This window comes from Neofelis nebulosa, chromosome 6 (assembly GCF_028018385.1).
Source record: "Neofelis nebulosa isolate mNeoNeb1 chromosome 6, mNeoNeb1.pri, whole genome shotgun sequence".
Lineage (NCBI taxonomy): Eukaryota > Metazoa > Chordata > Mammalia > Carnivora > Felidae > Neofelis > Neofelis nebulosa.
This window is the reverse complement of record NC_080787.1, coordinates 43,198,544-43,205,652: the sequence shown is the minus strand read 5'-3', so window position 1 is coordinate 43,205,652 and position 7,109 is coordinate 43,198,544. Positions and strand designations below refer to the sequence as shown.

General features: G+C 52.5%; 1 long non-coding RNA gene across 1 annotated transcript; it reads right to left on the bottom strand.

Moving 5' to 3' along the window:
• Positions 1 to 5,548: 5,548 nt before the first annotated feature.
• LOC131513435 (uncharacterized) lies at positions 5,549 to 6,682 on the bottom strand. Its single transcript, XR_009262584.1, has 2 exons — positions 6,564 to 6,682; positions 5,549 to 5,883 (listed from the first exon to the last, which is right to left on the bottom strand). It is a non-coding gene; the product is annotated as an uncharacterized LOC131513435 (long non-coding RNA).
• Between the last annotated feature and the right edge of the window lie 427 nt (positions 6,683 to 7,109).

The window sequence follows — 7,109 nt, the reverse complement described above, 5'->3', positions numbered from 1 at the left end:
AAATAGTTAAAGCAAAAGGAAGGGATCTATTGATTCAAATAACCAGGAAGGAGTTGTGTATGTGTGCACGCACACATGGGGTGGGAGTGTGGGCACAGTTTAGACATTGTCATGCCTCAAAAGATACCATCAGCTTTCTCTCTTGCGTTCTTTCTTGACCTCACCCATATCTTGGCTATGTGTTTTAGTGTACAATAGCTTCTCCCCCCCCCCCGCCCCCTCCCCACTGGGAGTGGGGAGGGAGAGGGAGGTCAGGGCTTTGCCCAGAAGAAAGAGAGCATGTATGACTTCCAACACCCTCTGCCTATAAAATCCTAGAGGAAGACTCCTATTGGCCTAGCTTCAGTCATGTGCCCACCTCTTAGGCAAATCAAGTGGCTAGGAAAACAGCGTGCAATGATTGGCTCAGGTTGGTGCTTGTGCCCGGAGGGTGGATGCCCGAGGGGGAGGGGGTGCAGAGATGGGTGAAATCGATACAGGGGATTGAGAGGTACAAACTTCCAGTTATACAATAAGTAAATCACAGAAACAGACACAAAACAACAAACGCCCTCCCATAAGGAGGCAGAACAGAATAAACTTGGCCCATGTTCTTAGAGCCTCAAATTTTAGTCCAAGATTTTTGGGGAAAGTTTTTTTTTAAGTTTATTTATTTTGAGAGAGAGCATGCGCGAGAGAGAGAGTAGAGGAGGGGCAGAGAAAGAGAGAGAGAGAGAGAGAATCCCAGGCAGACTCTGTGCCATCAGCACAGGACCTGATGTGGGGCTTGAACTCATGAACCGTGAGATCATAATCTGAGCTGAAATCAAGAGTAGGATCCTTAATCGACTGAGCCTCCCAGGAGTCCCTTGGGTAAGTTTTTAATGACATTTTATCTTTTGTTTAAAATTTTTTTTTAACGTTTATTATTTGTTTTTGAGAGACAGAGAGAGACAGAGAGAGACAGAGCACAAGCAGGGGAGGTCAGAGAGAGAAGGAGACACAGAATCCGAAGCAGGCTCCAGGCTCTGAGCTGTCAGCACAGAGACCAATGCGGGGCTTGAACTCACGAGCCATGGGATCATGATCTGAGCCGAAGTCGGATGCCTAACCGGCTGAACCACGCAGGCGCCCCATTATCTCTCTTCTTGTTTTTTTTTTTTAAGTGGGCTCCACGTTGGGCATGGAGCCCAACATGGGGGCTAGAACTCACAACCCTGAGATCAAGACCTGAGCTGAGATCAAGAGTCAGATGCTCAACCAACAGAGCACGCAGGTGCCCCTATCAATGACATCTTAAAACATTATTTTTACTTATAGCACACATAGCTATATTATGGAGTAAAATTTAAAATTCATAATTCATATAGACTTCTAAGATAAAGTAGAAGATAGCAAAAGAGTCCAGGGTTTGTAAGCAGGTTGCTTTCCTCATCCCCTTGCAAATTTTTTCAAGCTTCTCTGATGGTAAGGATGAGTTGGGGGTTGGAAATTTGAGATGCACTCGGAACGGAAATAATATGGATTTGGGAACCAGAGAGAGGAAGATGCGTTCTTCCATTTTCCAGCAGTGGGATCTTAGGGAAAGTCACCTGCTCTCTGTGAGCCTGTTTGCTCCCCTGTGAAATGGGTACAATGATGCCTGCTGGGGAGAGGGGCTGTGGTAAGGAGTGAGTGACCAGAGACCAAAACACCCAAGCCAGTGGCTGTCTCAGAGGAAGGCATTTAGTAAACATCAGCTCTCAATTTCCCTCTTCCTGTGTCTGCAGGTTCCTTAGGCCAGCTCCTGCAATTCAGGGCCCTGGGAGCTGGGAAGGGGGCCCCCACGTATGGCCCCCCGCTAAACCTTCTGCCACTCCTGGCAGAAGCCTAATGACTTTCTCCTCTTGAGAGCTATAACCATAGACGTGAGTAAGGTCGTAACTGGTTTCACCGCCCTGTAGACACTGAATAGGCAATTAATCCTTGGGTTGCGTAGACACAACATCACCCACCGAGAGGGAATTCACCGTCCCCGTTCCCAAAGCTCTTTCTACTAGCTTCTTTTGTGGTTCATATTATCCAGCGCTGCAATGATGCATTTACCTGTTTACGTGTCTCTCACAGTCACCCGCTTGTGAATTCTTGGAGGCAGGAATTGTTTTTTCCACCCCCATATTTCCGGCGTGCAACGGGGAGGGTGGCATGGGTAGTGATTGTTGGGTGGCTTGATGAAGGAGTGAATGGGGAGACCTTCTGCCTTGGGTCGCTTTTGGTCCAAATGACAACAGTTACCATCATTGTTTATTGAGCCGTTCGAATGCATCGAGCATATAGGAGTCCTTCATTTGTTGCTTCCCGTGTCATAAGGACTAGGTAACTTGCCCCCATTTTAGAGGTGAGGAACTGAGGCTCAGAGGGGTAAGGTCACCCAGCCTGCACATGCTGGCATTGGAATGCAAATCCAATTCTGTCAGATGTCAAAGTCAGGGGAGTAAACGTCTACATGGCTTCTGTCTAACACCTCATGTTATCCTGAGGTGTGCAGAGAAGAGGGCTGTGGCAGAGAGATACCCCCAGAAATGACGGTGAAGTGGGGGGGGTGTCTGTTAGAGAGAGAAAGGGTTAGGGATCAGAGAGGCTACTGGGTGGGGCTGGGGGAGGGGCAGAAGAAGGGGGCCGCCTTGGGGGCTGGATGTCCTAGGGAAGTTCAAGGGGGCTTGGAGACCGTGGAGGTGGTCAGGTCCTGTAGGAGGAGGTGTCAGGGCAGGGTCTCCGCCCCCCCCCCCCCCCCCCCAGAATTGGCTGGGGCTGGGAGTCAGCCCCTTCAGGTTGTTTTCTAGCTGGGTTGGGGGTGTTTAATATTAATAGTAATGACTGTGGCAGGAAGATAATAGGCCTCAGTCAGATTAGAAGGGGGTAAGCGCTTATCTCTGGCTGCTGAAGACACATGTCTTTCACCTGCTCCTTTAATATCCCCCCTCTTTCATTCCACCGCCCACCCCCTCCCACCAGCCTAGAACAAAAGGGGTATTATGGGCCAGGGTGTTTTCAGGCTGCAGCCAAGGAGACCTCCCCTTCCCCCTCTGCTCCCCCCCCCCCCCCCGCCCCCCAGTTTGAATGAGGCTTTTTCCTCCCATAAGAGATTAGCTCCATTTGACAAGGCAGTGAACTTTGGGAGGGGTGAGTGGGGGTCTCCTCCGGGAGCCTCCAAAGTGCAGCCCTAAAGAATGCTGCCAGAGAGAGACGGGGGGGGGGGGGAGGGGGGGGGAAGGCAGCCCTGAAGACAGACAGGCGGAGTCAGAGGCAGACAGACACACGGACACACAGACACACACAGAGCAGGAAAGTCACTGAGGTAGAGTTAGAGACTCTGAGACATGGGGAGCCGCCCCCCCCCCCCCCCGCACTCCAGGATGTTGGGAAAAGGGAGAGACAGGGGGAGGAGAGACAGACAGACAGACAGACCCACAGACATCCACAAAAAAACAAAGGGAGAACCATGCACATACACACTTGGCACCAGACTGACCCATAGAGAGACAAGAGCAGAGAAAGACGGAAGGACGGAAGATATAAAGACAGAGATACCAAAGACACAAACAAGGGTGAGGAGAAGAAAGGAAAAGGAGGGAGGAAAAGGAAGAAGAGATGGTTAAAACTGGCAAGCAAGAAAAAAATAAATAAAAGGACACTTGGAAGGGACGCTGCGGAAAAGCTGCTGGGCCCTTGACCTCCATGGGGCCGGGGCTGAGGACCCTGGCCTTGGCCCCTTGCTGAGCCAGGCAGCTCTCGACCTGGTTCCTATAGTTTGGGAGGACTAGGGTGGAGAGGGAGTTTGGGCAGGGGGAGGAGAGAGAGAGAGAGAGAGAGAGAGAGAGAGAGAGAGAGAGAGAGGCAGGCGGGGGAAACCGGCCCAGAGACAAAGGTAGTGAGTTGGAAGAGAGGTAGGCAGGAAATGCCAGAGGGGAAGTGGGAGGTTCCTGGATAAGGCAGCTCCCAGCCTCTGGAGCCACTGGGGGTTGGAGGAGCAGGTGTGGAGGTGAGGTGCTGGGGGACAGCGCTCTGAGGAGGCTTCTTCTTAGGGTGGTACAGGAGGGGGGTCGGTCACTTCTGCTGCTGGCAAGAAGGGGGGGGGGGAACCGAGGGCCACTTCCTCCGTGATTAAAGTCCCCAGCCCTGTGTTTGCCATGTTGGATAGGTCTGGTGGCACAGTAGTGAGACAGCAGGGCTGTGAGACATGACAGCCCTGGGTTCAGACCCCCGCTCGGTCACTACGTGACTTCAGGAAGGGATGAACGCACCTTCGCCTCACTTTCCCCATCTACGGGAATGGGGATAACAGTCGCAGTTCCATCAAGGGTGATTGTGAGGCTCAGGGTAGGGCAAGGTATTTAGCGTCACCAAAGACCCACAGCAAGGACTAACATCTATTGGTTACTTACCGGGCACAGGCCCCGGTCTAAAGCACGTTTCAAGTGTCAACTCCTTGAAATCTCAGAACAACCCCTCCAAGATCTAACAGAAGAACATGGTAAATCACCAACTATTCAGTGGTGGAGCCACGATCTGAGCCCAGACATTTGAGACTTAACCACCCCGGGTACTGTCCTTATTAAGAAGAGACACAGTCCCAGTTGCCACGGTCCAGAAGGAGCCGCGCAACCTTTTCAGGAAGAAGGGATCATTTTTATATATCCGAAGGGGCTTGTGGTTCTGGCTGAGGGCGGAGGTAGGCAGGTATGTGTTCAACAGTTGGATCTCCAAGAGGAAAAAAAAAAAAAAAAAAGCACTCACCAGTTTCCCTGGTGTAAACACCCCCACCATGGCTCACTCCAAGCTACCAAGGCGCCCTTCACCAGACGGGGCTTGGAAGAGATGCCCACCCGCGGTCTGCTCTGGCAAGCCCGTGTGAACTGGCTTCTGCACGTCACTGAGTCAGGGGGGCCCAAGCTGCCCGTGCAGACAGAAGGTGGCTTTAGAGGACCCCTCTTTTCCCCTGGGGGCTTCCAGCCTCGTTCAGGAGAGAAGCGGCACCGGGTACCCACACTCAGGGCCCATGCCAGGGTTGTGCAGAAGGTTCCAAACCATGGCACATGCTATGGAGTTTGTAGAAGTTCACAAGGGGGAAGGAAGTGTGTGTGTGTGTGTGTGTGTGTGTGTGTGTGTGTGTGTGGAGGGTGGGGAGGCGTCAGTGCTATGTATCCCACTGTCCCCTGCAGCTGGGAACTTGTGGAGGACAGGGACCGCCTCTTCCCCTCCCCCGTCCTTGGTCAGTTCCTGCAACCCCTTGCCCTCTCAAAGTGCCCAGAAAACCCCTCTGGGTGCTGTGAACTCCTAATGTGTGGTAACAACTGTGCTGGGGGAGGGGTGGCACCAAAGGCCCGTGGCCCCCCTCCTCTGGGGCTCCCAAGTGCCTTCTGTGAAACCAAACACTCCCCCCAGTCGCCCACCCGGACACCTGACTCCCTCCTGGGGCCCACTCTGGGCACAAGCCTGTTTCCTGTCTGGGTTGGTAACCCCCTGAAATCCCGGCCTCCCTCCCCCGATCCCTTCCAAATGCTTATTAAGCCGTTTGCAAATCCAGGGCTGAACTGAGCGGCGTGAGTTTAATAAAGCAGAAGACAGATGCCATCCATCACTGGGGCCCCGGGTGGGGCGCGGTGAGTTGATGGACTCACACCCTTCTGGCTGCTTCTAGGTCAGCCAGCCACACATCCGAACCAACTCTTCTCTGTGCCTGCCCTGGCCACGTTCTCCATTCGGGACCACCTCCTGGCTGCATGCGGCCACCCTTGAGGTCACATTCCTGCCACAGATTCCCCTCGGGGGACCTCTTGCTCACTGTGGACGGAGAGTGTCTGGGAATCGAGGGAGGCTGGCCCAACCCTTGCATTCCGCGCGGATATCTGAACCAGGCAGGACCTAGACGAGGATACAAGACTTAAGTGGGGGCCCCAAACCTCAGTAATCAAGATAAATAATATTTTGAGGTACTATCTGAAAAAATCAAAATGAATGCCAAAAAAATCCACGCTGAACAAGCTACTACAATTTTACATAAGGACAGGATCTTCCCTGATCGCCCTTACTGCCTCAGTTTCCAACGTGACTCATCGTGGTCCCGAGAGCAGCCACTTGGAACTCAGTGGGTTCAAAAGCAAGTTCCTGATCTGCCCCAAACCTGCTCCTTTACACTCATCCCTCGTCGTCCGCAAAGGCAGCTCTATCCTTCCAGTCACTTTGGTCAAAAAAACCGGAGTCGGGCTTGCTGGCTCTCTCTCACACCCACACCCAACTTTTAGGAAATCAGGTCGGCTCTAATTTCAAAATGCACCCAGAATCCGACCACTTCCCCCCCACCTCCACTGCTTTCCTTCGGGTCCCATGTCTCCCCTCTGCTCAGAATCCCTCCATGGCGTCCCCTGCCCTGGGAATAAAAAGCCTGACCCTATCATAGCCCTATGTGATCTGTCCCCTTCCCTCCTCTCACTTGCCTCCCATTATTCTCTCCCTTGCTCCCTGTATTCTGGACCCAGCCAGCTAAGCACACTCCTGCCTCAGGGCCTTTGCACTTGCCATCCCTCCACCTGGGACACTCTTACCCGAGATGTTCACGTGGCTCCTTCCCTTGCCTCTTCAGAGGTCTGCTCAAACGTCACCTTGCCACTGTATCTGAAACAGCATACTGCTGCCCCTCGTGGTACTCCCTATCTCATTTGCCTTTTTTCTCTTTTCTTTTCTCTTCTTTTTTCTTTTCTCTCTTCTCTTTTCTTTTCTTCTCTTCTCTTCTCTTCTCTTCTCTTCTCTTCTCTTTCCTCCCCTCCCCTCCCCTCCCCTCCCCTCCCCTCCCTTTCCCTCCCCTCTCCTCTCTTCTCCTCTTCTCTTCTCTTTTGTTTTTAAAAATTTTTGAGGGCAGAGTTTGGCTCTAAGTCTCTTTTGTAACCTCCAGTGCCTGGCAGTAGAAATAGAATTAATGCTGTCTGCCAGCCCCACCTTGGTGTTGCCTCCCCACACGCTGGTCTTTGGAAGAAAGCTTTCCACTGAAGGTGCTGTGTCCTGCCTCTCTGTCAGTCTCTGGTTCTCATCTCGACCTAAGCCCTACAGAAGTCACCTCCTCCAGGAAGTCTGGCTGTTGGCTAAGGGTCTGC